The sequence below is a fragment of the Arachis hypogaea genome, chromosome 20, assembly GCF_003086295.3.
Source record: "Arachis hypogaea cultivar Tifrunner chromosome 20, arahy.Tifrunner.gnm2.J5K5, whole genome shotgun sequence".
Taxonomy (NCBI): Eukaryota; Viridiplantae; Streptophyta; class Magnoliopsida; order Fabales; family Fabaceae; genus Arachis; species Arachis hypogaea.
The window spans coordinates 70,328,161-70,343,052 of record NC_092055.1 but is presented as its reverse complement, the minus strand read 5'-3'; the positions used below and the strand labels follow the sequence as shown (position 1 = coordinate 70,343,052).

At 39.5% G+C, this 14,892-nt stretch overlaps 2 non-coding genes across 2 annotated transcripts; one reads left to right on the top strand and one right to left on the bottom strand.

Moving 5' to 3' along the window:
- Nucleotides 1-1,135: 1,135 nt before the first annotated feature.
- On the bottom strand, nt 1,136-1,243 carry LOC112788140 (small nucleolar RNA R71). Its single transcript, XR_003195519.1, has one exon. It is a non-coding gene; the product is annotated as a small nucleolar RNA R71 (small nucleolar RNA).
- A 13,210-nt stretch (nt 1,244-14,453) lies between these two features.
- Nucleotides 14,454-14,561, top strand: LOC112787827 (small nucleolar RNA R71). The gene has a single exon (XR_003195217.1). It is a non-coding gene; the product is annotated as a small nucleolar RNA R71 (small nucleolar RNA).
- Nucleotides 14,562-14,892: the final 331 nt, after the last annotated feature.

Genomic DNA, 14,892 nt, shown 5'->3' with positions numbered 1-14,892 from the left:
TAATTGTGATTTTAAAAATCAAATCTTTTTCAAAACTAATTTCAATCATATCTTTTCAAAAATATCTTTTTATCTTATCTTTTTCAAAATCATATCTTTTTAATCATACCTTTTCATATCATATCTTTTTCAAATATCTTTTTTAACTTCTTATCTTCTTATCTTTTAAAAATTGATTTTCAAAATTTGTTTCAACTAACTAATTAACTTTTTGTTTGTTTCTTATCTCTTTCAAAACTACCTAACTAACTATCCCTCTCTAATTTTTGAAAATACCTCCCTCTTTTTCAAAAATTCTTTTTAATTGATTAATTGTTTTAAATTTTAATTTTAATTTTATTTCCCCTTTAATTTTCGAAAATCATCAACTCATTTTCAAAAATTATTTTCGAAAACTTCTCTCTCTCATCTTCTTCTATTTATTTAATTACTTACTAACACTTCTCTTCATCTCATATCTCTGCTCCTATCCTCACCCTTGTGTTTGGATTATCCATTCTTCTTTACATTACATTCTTTTCTTCTTCTACTCACACAAAGGAATCTCTATACTGTGACATAGAGGATTCCATACTTTCTTTGTTATTCCCTTCTTTGTCATATGAGCTGGAGCAAGGACAAGAACATTCTTGTTGAAGCAGATCCTGAACCTGAAAGGACTCTGAAAAGGAAACTAAGAGAAGCTAAAATACAACAATCCAGAGACAACCTTACAGGAATTTTCGAACAGGAAGAGGAGATGGCAGCTGAAAATAATAATAATGCAAGGAGGATGCTTGGTGACTTTACTGCACCTAATTCCAATTTACATGGAAGAAGCATCTCAATTCCTACCATTGGAGCAAACAACTTTGAGCTGAAACCTCAATTAGTTTCTCTGATGCAGCAGAACTGCAAGTTTCATGGACTTCCATCTGAAGACCCTTTTTAGTTCTTAAATGAATTCTTGCAGATCTGTGATACTGTTAAGACCAATGGGGTTGATTCCGAGGTCTACAGGCTTATGCTTTTCCCGTTTGCTGTAATAGACAGAGCTAGAACATGGTTGGACTCACAACCTAAAGATAGCCTGAACTTTTGGGATAAGCTGGTCAAGGCTTTCTTAGCCAAGTTCTTTCCTCCTCAAAAGCTTAGTAAGCTTAGAGTGGATGTCCAAACCTTCAGACAGAAAGAAGGTAAATCCCTCTATGAAGCTTGGGAGAGATACAAGTAACTGACCAAAAAGTGTCCTTCTGACATGCTTTCAGAATGGACCATCCTGGATATATTCTATGATGGTCTGTCTGAATTAGCTAAGATGTCATTGGATACTTCTGCAGGTGGATCCATTCACCTAAAGGAAACACCTGCAGAAGCTCAAGAACTTATTGACATGGTTGCTAACAACCAGTTTATGTACACTTCTGAGAGGAATCCTGTGAGTAATGGAACGCCTCAGAAGAAGGGAGTTCTTGAAATTGATGCTCTGAATGCCATATTAGCTCAGAATAAAATATTGACTCAGCAAGTCAATATGATTTCTCAGAGTCTGAATGGAATGCAAGCTGCATCCAATAGTACTCAAGAGGCATCTTCTGAAGAAGAAGCTTATGATCCTGAAAATCCTATAATAGCAGAGGTGAATTACATGGGTGAACCATATGGAAACACCTATAATCCCTCATGGAGAAATCACCCAAATCTCTCATGGAAGGATCAACAAAAGCCTCAACAAGGCTTTAATAATGGTGGAAGAAACAGGTTTAACAATAGTAAACCTTTTCCATCATCAACTCAGCAACAGACAGAGAATTTAGAGCAGAATCCATCTAGCTTAGCAAATTTAGTCTCTGATTTATCTAAGGCCACTCTGAATTTCATGAATGAAACAAGGTCCTCCATTAGAAATTTGGAGGCACAAGTGGACTAGCTGAGTAAAAGGATCACTGAAATTCCTCCAAGTACTCTCCCAAGCAATACAGAAGAAAATCCAAAAGGATAGAGCAAGGCCATTGATATAACCATCATGGCCGAATCCAAGGAGGAAGGAGAGGACGTGAATCCCAAGGAGGAAGACCTCCTGGGACGTCCAATGATCAATAAGGAGTTCCCCTCTGAGGAACCAAAGGAATCTGGGACTCATCTAGAGACCATGGAGATTCCATTGAACCTCCTTATGCCATTCATGAGCTCTGATGAGTATTCCTCTTCTGAAGAGAATGAGGATGTTACTGAAGAGCAAGTTGCCAAGTTCCTTGGTGCAATCATGAAGCTGAATGCCAATTTATTTGGTAAAGAGACTTGGGGAGATGAACCTCCCCTGTTCACCAATGAACTAAATGCATTGGATCAACTGAGATTGCCTCAGAAGAAATAGGATCCTGAAAAGTTCCTAATACCTTGTACCATAGGCACCATGACCTTTGAGAAGGCTCTATGTGACCTTGGGTCAGGAATAAACCTCATGCCACTCTCTGTAATGGAGAAACTGGGAATCTTTGAGGTGCAAGCTGCTAGAATCTCATTAGAAATGGCAGACAATTCAAGAAAAGAGGCTTATGGTCAGGTAGAGGACGTGTTAGTAATGGTTGAAGGCCTTTACATCCCTGCTGATTTCATAATCCTAGACACTGGGAAGGAAGAGGATGAATCCATCATCCTTGGAAGACCCTTTCTAGCCACAGCAAGAGCTGTCATTGATGTAGACAGAGGAGAATTGATCCTTCAACTGAATGAGGACACATAGAACTTTTAAAACCAAGAATCTCCTTCTGTAATAATGGAGAGGAAGCATAGAAAGCTTCTCTCAGTACAGAGTCAACTAAAGTCCCCCACAGTCAAACTCTAAGTTTGGTGTTGGGAAGTCTATAAAATTGACCTGATCACCTGTGTGGCTCCATGAGAGCCCACTGTCAAGCTATTGATATTAAAGAAGCGCTTGTTGGGAGGCAACCCAATTTTATTATTCTAATTTTATTTTATTGTTCTTTCATGTTTTATTAGGTTCATGATCATGTGGAGTCACAAAATAAATACAAAAATTAAAAACAGAATCAAAAATAGCAGAAAAAAATCACACCCTGGAGGAAGGGCTTACTGGCGTTTAAACGCCAGTAAGGAGCATCTGGCTGGCGTTCAACACCAGAACAGAGCATGAATCTGGCACTGAATGCCCAGAACAAGCACCAATTCAGCGTTTAAACGCCAGAATTGCATGCAAAGGCATTTTACATGCCTAGTTGGTGCAAGGATGCAATTCCTTGACACCTCAGAATCTGTGGACCCCACAGGATCATCTCAGCATCTGTGAACCCCACAGGATCCCCACCTACCTCCACTCATACTCTTCTCTCTTCTCATTCATCCTCTCTTCCCAATAAACACCCTTCCCCAAAACCCTTCACCAATCACCTCAAGCTCTTTTCCCAATTACCCCTTCACCTATCACCTCAAGCTCTCTTCCCTACTACCTCTTCACCACTCACATCCATCCACTCTTCTCCATAAACCTACCTCATAAACCCCACCTACCTTCAAAATTCAAAATCACTTTCCCACCCAAACCCACCCTAAATGGCCGAACCTAACCCCTCTCCCTCCACTATATAAACCCCTCCATTCTTCTTCATTTTCACATAACACAACCCTTTCTTCCTCTTCTTGGCCGAAACACAAACCTCTCTCCCTCTCCTCCATTTCTTCTTCTTCATCTTTTCTTTCTTCTCTTGCTCGAGGGCGAGCAATATTCTAAGTTTGGTGTGGTAAAAGCATAAGCTTTTTGTTTTTCTATTACCATTGATGGCACCTAAGACCGGAGAATCCTCTAGAAAAGGGAAAGAAAAGACAAAAGCTTCCACCTCCGAGTCATGGGAGATGGAAAGATTCATCTCCAAAGCCCATCAAGACCACTTCTATGATGTTGTGGCCAAGAAGAAGGTGATCCCCGAGGTCCCTTTCAAACTCAAGAAAAATGAGTATCCGGAGATCCGACATGAGATCCAAAGAAGAGGTTGGGAAGTTCTAACAAACCCCATCCAAAAAGTCGGAATTCTAATGGTTCAAGAGTTCTATGCTAATGCATGGATCACTAGGAACCATGATCAAAGTAAGAACCCGAACCCAAAGAATTATCTCACCATGGTTCGGGGGAAATACTTAGATTTTAGTCCGAAAAATGTGAGGTTGGCGTTCAACTTGCCAATGATAGAAGAAAACGCACGCCCCTACACAAGGAGAGTCAACTTTGATCAAAGGTTGGACCAAGTCCTCATGGACATATGTGTGGAAGGAGCTCAATGGAAGATTGACTCAAAAGGCAAACCGGTTCAACTGAGAAGACTGGACCTTAAGCCTGTAGCTAGAGGATGGTTGGAGTTCATTCAACGCTCAATCATTCCCACTAGCAACCGGTCTGAAGTTACTATAGACCGGGCCATCATGATCCATAGCATCATGATTGGATAAGAGGTGGAGGTTCATGAGATTATACCTCAAGAACTCTACAAGGTGGCTGACAAGTCCTCCACTATGGCAAGGTTAGCCTTCCCTCACCTCATTTGCCATCTATGCAATTCGGCTAGGATTGACATAGAGGGAGATATCCTCATTGATGAGGACAAGCCCATCACTAAGAAAAGGATGGAGCAAACAAGAGAGCCTATTCATGGATCTCAAGAGACGCATGAAGAAGCTCATCACCAAGAAATCCCTGAGATGCCTCAAGGGATGCACTTTCATCCACAGAACTTTTGGGAGCAAATCAACACCTCCCTAGGAGAACTGAGTTCCAACATGAGACAACTAAGGGTGGAACATCAAGAGCACTCAATCATCCTCCATGAAATTAGAGAAGATCAAAGAGTTATGAGGGAGGAGCAACAAAGACAAGGAAGAGACATAGAAGAGCTCAAGGACATCATTGGTACCTCAAGAAGAAAACACCACCATCACTAAGGTGGACTCATTCCTTGTTTGTGTCTTTATTACATGATCATTAGTGTCTAAGTGTCTATGCCTTAAAGTAGTGAATATGAATCCATCACCTCTCTTAAATGAAACATGTTTTAAAAACAAAAGAATAAGAAGTACATGGTTTCGAATTCATCCTTGAACTTAGTTTAATTATATTGATGTGGAGACAATACTTTTTGTTTTCTGAATGAATGCTTGAACAATGCATATGTCTTTTGAAGTTGGTGTTTTAGAATATTAAATATGTTGGCTCTTGAAAGAATGATGAACAGGAGACATGTTATTTGATAATCTAAAAAATCATAAAAATGATTCTTGAAGCAAGAAAAAGCAGTGAATACAAAGCTTGAAGAAAAAAAATTGGCGAAAAAAAATAGAAAAAGAAAAAGCAAGCAGAAAAAGCCAAAAGCTCTTAAAACCAAAAGGCAAGAGCAAAAAGCCAATAGCCCTTAAAACCAAAAGGCAAGGGTAATAGAAAGGATCCCAAGGCTTTGAGCATCAGTGGATAGGAGGGCCTAAAGGAATAAAATCCTGGCCTAAGTGGCTAAACCAAGCTGTCCCTAACCATGTGCTTGTGGCGTGAAGGTGTCAAGTGAAAACTTGAGACTGAGCGGTTAAAGTCAAGGTCCAAAGCAAAAGAAGAGTGTGTTTAAGAACCCTGGACACCTCTAATTGGGGACTTTAGCAAAGTTGAGTCACAATCTGAAAAGGTTCACCTAGTTATGTGTTTGTGGCATTTATGTATCCGGTGGTAATACTGGAAAACAAAGTGCTTAGGGCCACGGCCAAGACTCATAAAGTAGCTGTGTTCAAGAATCAACATACTGAACTAGGTGAATCAATAACACTATCTAAACTCTGAGTTCCTATAGATGCCAATCATTCTGAACCTCAATGGATAAAGTGAGATGCCAAAACTTTTCAAGAGGCAAAAAGCTACAAGTCCCGCTCATCTGATTGGAGCTATGTTTCATTGATAGTTTGGAATTTATAGTATATTCTCTTCTTTTTATCCTATTTGATTTTCAGTTGCTTGGGGACAAGCAACAATTTAAGTTTGGTGTTGTGATGAGCGGATAATTTATACGCTTTTTGGCATTATTTTTAGTATGTTTTTAGTAGGATCTAGTTACTTTTAGGGATGTTTTTATTAGTTTTTATGTTAAATTCACATTTCTGGAGTTTACTATAAGTTTGTGTGTTTTTCTGTGATTTCAGGTATTTTCTGGCTGAAATTGAGGGACTTGAGCAAAAATTAGATTCAGAGGTTGAAGAAGGACTGCGGATGCTGTTGGATTCTGACCTCCCTGCACTCAAAGTGGATTTCCTAGAGCTACAGAACTCCAAATGGTACGCTCTCAACGGCGTTGGAAAGTAGACATCCAGGGGTTTTCAGAAATATATAATAGTCCATACTTTGCCTAAATGTAGACGACGCAAAAGGGCGTTGAACGCCAGTTCTACGCTGCAGTCTGGAGTTAAACGCCAGAAACACGTCACAAACCAGAGTTGAACGCCAAAAACACGTTACAACTTGGCGTTCAACTCCAAAAGAAGCCTCTGCACGTGTAAACTTCAAGTTCAGCCCAAGCACACACCAAGTGGGCCCCGGAAGTGAATTTCTACATCAATTACTTACTTCTGTAAACCCTAGTAGCTAGTCTAGTATAAATAGGACTTTTTACTATTGTATTTATTTCTTCGGATCATCTTGGGACGTCTAGTTCTTAGATCATGGAGAGCTGGCCACTCGACCATGCCTGAACCTTTCACTTATGTATTTTTCAACGGTAGAGTTTCTACACACCATAGATTAAGGTGTGGAGCTCTGCTGTTCCTCAAAGATTAATGCAAAGTACTACTGTTTTTCTATTCAATTCAACTTATTCCGCTTTTAGGATATCCATTCGCACTTCAACATGAATGTGATGATCGTGACAGTCATCATCATTCCCTATGAACACGTGCTTGACAACCACTTCCGTTCTACCTTAGATTGAATGAGTATCTCTTGGATTCCTTAATCAGAATCTTTGTGGTATAAGTTAGAACCCATGGATGGCCATTCCTGAAATCTGAAAAGTCTAAACCTTGTCTTTGGTATTCCGAGTAGGATCTGGGAAGGGATGGCTGTGACGAGCTTCAAACTCGCGAGTGCTGGGCGTAGTGACAGACGCAAAAGGATCAATGGATTCTATTCCAGTATGATCGAGAACCGACAGATGATTAGCCATACAGTGACAGCGCATTGGACCATTTTCACTGAGAGAACAGGATGTAGCCATTGACAACGGTGATGCCTAACATACAGCTTGCCATGGAAAGGAGTAGGATTGGTTGGATGAAGACAACAGGAAAGCAGAGGTTCAGAGGAACGAAAGCATCTCTATACACTTCTCTGAAATTCTCACCAATGAATTACATAAGTATCTCTATCCTATTTTCTGTTTATTTATTATTATTATTCGAAAACTCCATAACCATTTGATAACCGCCTGACTGAGATTTACAAGATGACCATAGCTTGCTTCATACCAACAATCTCTGTGGGATCGACCCTTACTCACGTAAGGTTTTATTACTTGGACGACCCAGTGCACTTGCTGGTTAGTTGTATCGAAGTTGTAACAAATTATGAATTAAGATTTGAGCACCAAGTTTTTGGAGCCATTATCAGGGATCACAATTTTGTGCACCAGTATGGTTGTTGAGGGCTATGTTGAAGGAAAGGGTCATATGTATATGGTGGTTGTGGTTGACAATCACAATAAGGGTCATCAGATACATTAGATTGGTATGCATTAGGATTAAAATTATACCCACAAGAATCCGGAGGAGGTTGTTGCCAAGAAGGTTGTCCATAAGCTTGGGGCTCCTCCCACCTTTGATCTCCAAATCCTTGATGCACATCCTCATTGAAGCTTCCATTTCCTACAACATAGTTTGAACCAAACTCATGGCCAAAGTGATAAGAATTCATGGTGATAAGAGAAAACAAAAACAATTTCTAATAAGAAACAAAGAAAATCAAATCCCAAAACTAATGAAGACTAACAAACAAAACCAAAAACAAAGCTATTCACAATATATACAATAGCCAATAATGTAACACCATTGCAACTCCCCGGCAACGGCGCCATTTTGATGAATGAGTTTTGGTCGATGGTTGACGAACAGGATTTTTGCCAGTAAAGAATGTCATAAAAATAGTCGCGTTGTAGATATAGTTTCTACACCAACAAAAATCCCTTTCGTGCAAACGTTTTGGTTGTCACAAGTAACAAACCCCTTTTAAAATTGATAACCGAGTATTTAAATCTCGGGTCGTCTTCTCAAGGAATTGCAGGGAGGTATGTTCTTATTATTGGTTATGAATTTGTAAATTAGGGGTTTTAGAAATTAGGGAGCAGTATGTTGCATAAGAAGAATAAAATAAATAAATAACTATAAAATAAACTCTTGGCAAGGTATGAAAACAAGAAGTCCTATTCTGGTTATCCTTATCAATTGTAATGAGAGTTGGATTTTTCTCCCATTTTGTTGACCTCTAACTATGAAGGTAAGTTAAGTGGATGAATTAATTTTTATTCCTCAGGTCCTAGTCTTTCCTTGGGAAAGGCTAGAGTTATTGGAACTCGAATTAATTCTTGAAGAATTCTAATTTTCAATTAACAATGAGTTTGATAACTCAAGTGTTTCCAATGATTCAACCAAAGCCAAAAGGGAAGAAAGTCTACTTGAATGAAAATAACTTGGATAAACACAGAGCATTAATAAATTAAAGAGAGCAATCATAAGTCTGAAATACCTCAAATTATATTAAATAAAATATTCGAATCATAACAAGGAAAAGTTCATAAATTGAATTGGGAAAATAAATAAAAATAAAGAACCTATGATTGAGAGTCGCTCCTAAAACTAAGAGAAATCCTAAATCCTAATCCTAAGAGAGAGGAGAGAACCTCTCTCTCTAAAAACTACATCTAAATCTTAAAATTGTAAATATGAGAGCATGATTATGAATGGATGCAATCCCTCTACTTTATAGCTTTTAATCTGTATTTTCTAGGCCAAGAACTGGGTCAGAAACAGCCTAGAATTCGCTGGTTGTGAATTCAAACATGCTGAATTTCTGTCACTGCGACACGTCCGCGTGGAGCACGCGTTCGCATCGCCTAGCATCAGGGAAACTATAGCATATTATATAGCAAATTGAAGCCTTGGATGTTAGCTTTCCAACGCAACTGGAACCACATCATTTGGACCTCTGTAGCTAAAGTTATAGCCGTTTGAGTGCAAAGAGGTCAGGCTGGACAGCTTAGCAATTTTTCCAACTTCTTGTATTTCTTCCACTTTTGCATGCTTCCTTTCCATCCTCTGAGCCATTCTTGCCCTGTAATATTTGAAATCACTTAACACACATATCAAGGCATCTAATGGTGATAAGAGAGGATTAATATTAGCAATATAAAGGCCAAAGAAGCATGTTTTCAATCATAGCACATAATTAGGAAGGCAAATGTCAAACCATGCAAATAGTATGAATAAATGGGTAAAGAGTTGATAAAAACCACTCAATTGAGTACAAGATAAACCATGAAATAGTGGTTTATCAATGGTTTAGAATTTCTCTTCTAGAAATAAGAACTTCGTTGTAAGCATAGTTCTAAACCAACAAACAATTCCCACATCAAAAATTTTGGTTGTCACAATTAACAAACCCCAAATAAGAATTAACCGGAGTATTTAGACTCCAGGTCACCTCACAAGGAATTACCATGAAGTGCTCAATTATTGGCTATGAAGAACAAGGGGGTTTGATTTTCAATGGGCAAGAAAAATAAATGGCAAGAAAGTAAATTAAGCAAGTAATTAAAGAAAGCAAGATAAAGAACTCTTGGCTAAGACTTAGGTAATTGAGATCACCATCCTTGTCTACAAACCATATATTGATAATTACGAGAGGCCAATCTTATTAAGTCTACTTCCAAAAGTCTTAAGTACGTAATATCTGCTCCTAGACTTGAAGTACGCCAAATGGCTTTGATCACATCAACTCATAAGTCCCAACCTACCTACTAATTAGATTAGTAGTGGGTTGGCATCAATGAGTATCAAATTGATCACCAAGGGTTCTCAAATCACCAATTCAATGAGACCCAATGACTCAAGGTCACTCAATTCCCTTAGCCTAGGCCAAGAGTCAAGAAAACTACTCAAGAACTAAAGGAAACATTATATCAAACACCTAGAGTTCAAGAAAAGTAAACAACACAAATCGCAAGAATTAATGAAACCCATAACTAACATAAGCAAGAAATCAACACTAACAATCAAGATCAACATAAAAGAGCATGGAAACATAGAATTGTATTAAAAGAAAATTAAGATCCAACAAGGTTCATGAACATAAAAATGGCAAAATAGGGAAATTAACAACAAGAACTAGAAGAACAAAGGTGTAACAACAAGAAATTAAAAGAGAAAACTGAATCAAAACAGGAATTGAAAGATGAAATTGAGAGTAATTAACCTAATTGTACCCTAATTTCTATCCTAAATCTAGAGAGAGGAGAGAGCCTCTCTCTCTAGAATTCTACCCTAAAACATGATGAAAAACTCAACTATGACTACTTGGTTCATTTCCTCTTCAATCCTTGGGTTCAATAGCATCAGAAATGGGTTGGATTGGGCCCAAAATGAGCTGCAAAATCGCTGGGGGCAATTTCATTAAAGTGGACCCATGGGCAGAATCGGCGCCCACGCGTACATGGTGCGTGCGCGCCCCTGAGCGCTAAGCAACATATGACAAAATTTATATCGTTTCGAAGTTCCGGATGTTAGCTTTCCAACGCAACTAGAACCGCCTTATTTGGACCTCTGTAGCTCAAGTTATGGTCGATTGAGTGCGAAGAGGTCAGGCTTGACAGCTTTACGGTTCCTTCATTTCTTCATGAGTTCTCCCACTTTGCATGCTTTTCTCCTCACTTCTTCCATCCAATACTTGCCTTATGAACCTGAAATTACTCAACAAACATATCAAGGCATCGAATGGAATTAAAATGAATTAAAATCACCAATTTTAGGGCCTAAAAAGCATGTTTTCACATTTAAGCACAAATCAAGGGAGAATTGCAAAACCATGCTATTTCATTGAATAAATGTGAGAAAAGTTGATAAAATCCCCCAAAATAAGCACAAGATAAACCACAAAATTGGGGTTTATCAGGCATCTCAGGGATTTCATGGTGAGGAATTTCCTCATGCTCTTGTTGAGGCCCATGATCTCTTGTTTGCTCCATCGTTTTCTTAGTGATGGGCTTGTCCTCTTCAATGAGGATGTCTCCCTCTATGTCAATTCCAGCCGAATTGCAGAGGTGACAAATGAGGTGAGGAAAGGCTAACCTTGCCAAAGTGGAAGACTTGTCTGCCACCTTATAGAGTTCTTGAGGTATAATCTCATGAACTTTCACTTCCTCCCCAATCATGATACAATGGATCATGATGGCCCAGTCTATAGTAACTTCAGATCGGTTGCTAGTAGCAATGATTGAGCGTTGAATAAACTCCAATCATCCTCTAGCTACAGGCTTAAGGTCCAGTCTTCTCAATTTAACCGGCTTGCCTCTTGAGTCAACTTTCCATTGAGCTCCTTCCATACATATGTCCATGAGGACTTAGTCCAACCTTTGATCAAAGTTGACCCTTCTAGTGTAGGGGCGTGCGTTTTCTTGTATCATTGGCAAGTTGAACGCCAACCTTGCACTTTCCAGACTGAAATCTAAGTAATTCCCCCGAACTATTGTAAGCCAATTCTTTGGATTCGGGTTCACACTTTGATCATGGTTCCTAGTGATCCATGTGTTTGCATAGAACTCTTGAACTATTAAGATCCCGACTTATTGAATAGGATTAGAGAGAACTTCCCATCCTCTTCTTCTAATCTCTTGTCAGATCTCTGGATATTCGCTCTTTTTTAGCTTGAAAGGAACCTCAGGGATCACTTTCTTCTTGACCACAACTTCATAGAAGTGGTCTTGATGGACCTTTGAGATGAATCTCTCCATCTCCCATGACTCAGAGGTGGAAATAATTGCCTTCCCTTTCCTCTTTCTTGAGGTTTCTCTGGCCTTAGGTGCCATTAATGGTTATGGAAAAACAAAAAGCAATGCTTTTACCATACCAAACATAAAATGTTTGCTCGTCCCTGAGCAAAAGAAGAAAGAAAGAAGGAGAAGAAGAAGAAAAATGGAGGAGAGGGAGAGAGGTGTGTAATCGGCCAAGGGGAAGAAGAAATGGTTGTGTTGTGTGAAAATGAAAAAGGAATGAGGGGTTTATATAGGAGTGGGGGAAGGTTTAGGGTTTGGCCATTAGGGTTGGGTTTGGGAGGGAAAAGAGTTTGAATTTTGGAGGTAGGTGGGGTTTTTGGGGAAGAGCGGATGGATGTGAGTGGTGATGCGGTGATGGGGAAGAGTGATTGAGGTGATTGGTGAAGGGTATTTGTAGAAGAGAGTTGTGAAAAGGTGTGAAGAGGAGAGAAGAAAAGGTGGGGATCCTGTAGGATCCACAGATCTAGTGGGGTCAAGGACTTAACATCCCTACTCCAATTAGGCTTGTAAAACGCCCTTAGTATGCATATCTGGCGTTTAACGCCAGACTGCTGCCTGTTTTTGGCGTTAAACGCCACTTCCATGCTCTGTTCTGGCGTTAAACGCCAGTCTGGTGCTTGTTTCTGGTGTTTAACGCCAGCTTGATGCTTGTTTCTGGCGTTAAACGCCAGACAGATGCTTGTTTCTGGCGTTTAAACGCCAGAATGCTCCTCCTCCAGGGTGTGCTATTTTTAATGCTGTTTTTCATTTTGTTTTTGATTTTTCAGTAGTTTTTGTGACTTCACATGATCATCAACCTAATAAACACGAAATAAAAATAAAAATAAAATAGATATAATTAAATAACATTGGGTTGCCTCCCAACAAGCGCTTCTTTAATGTCAATAGGTTGACAGTGAGCTCTTATGGAGCCTCACAGATAATCAGAGCAAGTTTGGGACCTCCCAACACCAAACTTAGAGTTTGAATGTGGGGGTTCAACACCAAACTTAGAGTTTGGTTGTAGCCTCCCAACACCAAACTTAGAGTTTGACTGTGGGGGCTTTGGTTGACTCTGCAGTGAGAGAAGCTTTTCATGCTTACTCTCCATGGTTACAGAAGGAGATCCTTGAGCTTTAAACACAAGGTTGTCCTCATTCAGTTGAAGGACCAATTCTCCTCTGTCCACATCAATCACAGCTCTTACTGTGGCTAGGAAGGGTCTTCCAAGGATGATGGATTCATCCTCATCCTTCCCAGTGTCTAGGATTATGAAATCAGCAGGGATGTAAAGGCCTTCAACCTTTACTAGCACGTCCTCTACTAGTCCATAAGCCTATTTTCTTGAGTTGTTTGCCATCTCTAAAGAGATTCTGGCAGCTTGCACCTCAAAGATCCCAAGTTTCTCCATTACAGAAAGTGGCATAAGATTTATTCCTGACCCCAGGTCACATAGAGCCTTCTCAAAGGTCATGGTGCCTATGTTATAGGGAATTAGGAATTTACCAGGATCCTGTTTCTTTTGAGGTAGAGTTTGCTGAACCAAGGCATTTAATTCCTTGATGAGCAATGGAGGTTCATCCTCCCAAGTCTCATTACCAAATAATTTGGCATTCAGCTTCATGATTGCTCCTAAATATTGAGCAACTTGCTCTTCAGCAATGTCTTCATCTTTTTCGGAAGATGAATAGTCATCAGAGCTCATGAATGGTAAAAGGAGATTCAATAGAATCTCTATGGTCTCTAGATGAGCCTCACTGAACGTCCCAGGAGGTCTTCCTCACTAGGGTTCACGTCCTCCTCGTCCTCTTTGGGTTTGGCCACACCAAGTAAGGTAATGGCCTTGCACTCTCTTTTTGGATTCTCCTCTGTATTGCTTGGGAGAGTACTAGGAGGGGTTTCAATGACTCTTTTACTCAGCTGGTCCACTTGTGCCTCCAAATTTCTAATGGAGGACCTTGTTTCATTCATAAAACTTAGAGTGGCCTTAGATAGATCAGAGACTATATTTGCTAAGCTAGATGGATTCTACTCAGAATTCTCTGTCTGTTGCTGAGTGGATGATGGAAAAGGCTTGCTATTGCTAAACCTGTTTCTTCCACCATTATTAAAGCCTTGTTGAGGCTTTTGTTGATCCTTCCATGAGAAATTTGGATGATTTCTCCATGAGGGATTATAGGTATTTTTATAGGGTTCACCCATGTAATTCACCTCTACTATTGCAGGGTTCTCAGGATCATAAGCTTCTTCTTCAAAAGTGTACATGAACTGGTTATTTGCAACCATGTCAATGAGTTCCTGAGCTTCTGCAGGCATTTTCTTTAGGTGGATGGATCCACCTGCAGAATGGTCCAATGACATCTTTGATAATTCAGGCAGACCATCATAGAATATATCCAGGATGGTCCATTCTGAAAGCATGTTAGAAGGACACTTTTTGGTCAGTTGCTTGTATCTCTCTCAAGCTTCATAGAAGGATTTACCTTCTTTCTGTTTGAAGGTTTGAACATCCACTCTAAGCTTGCTAAGCTTTTGAGGAGGAAAGAACTTGGCTAAGAAAGCCATGACCAGCTTATCCCAAGAGTTCAGGCTATCTTTAGGTTGAGAGTCCAACCATATTCTAGCTCTGTCTCTTACAGCAAACGGGAAAAGCATAAGCCTGTAGACCTCGGAGTCAATCCCATTGGTCTTAATAGTATCACAGATCTGCAAGAATTCAGTTAAGAACTGAAAAGGATCTTCTGATGGAAGTCCATGAAATTTGCAATTCTGTTGCATCAGAGAAACTAATTGAGGCTTTAGCTCAAAATTGTTTGATCCAATGGCAGGGATTGAGATGCTTCTTCCATGTAAA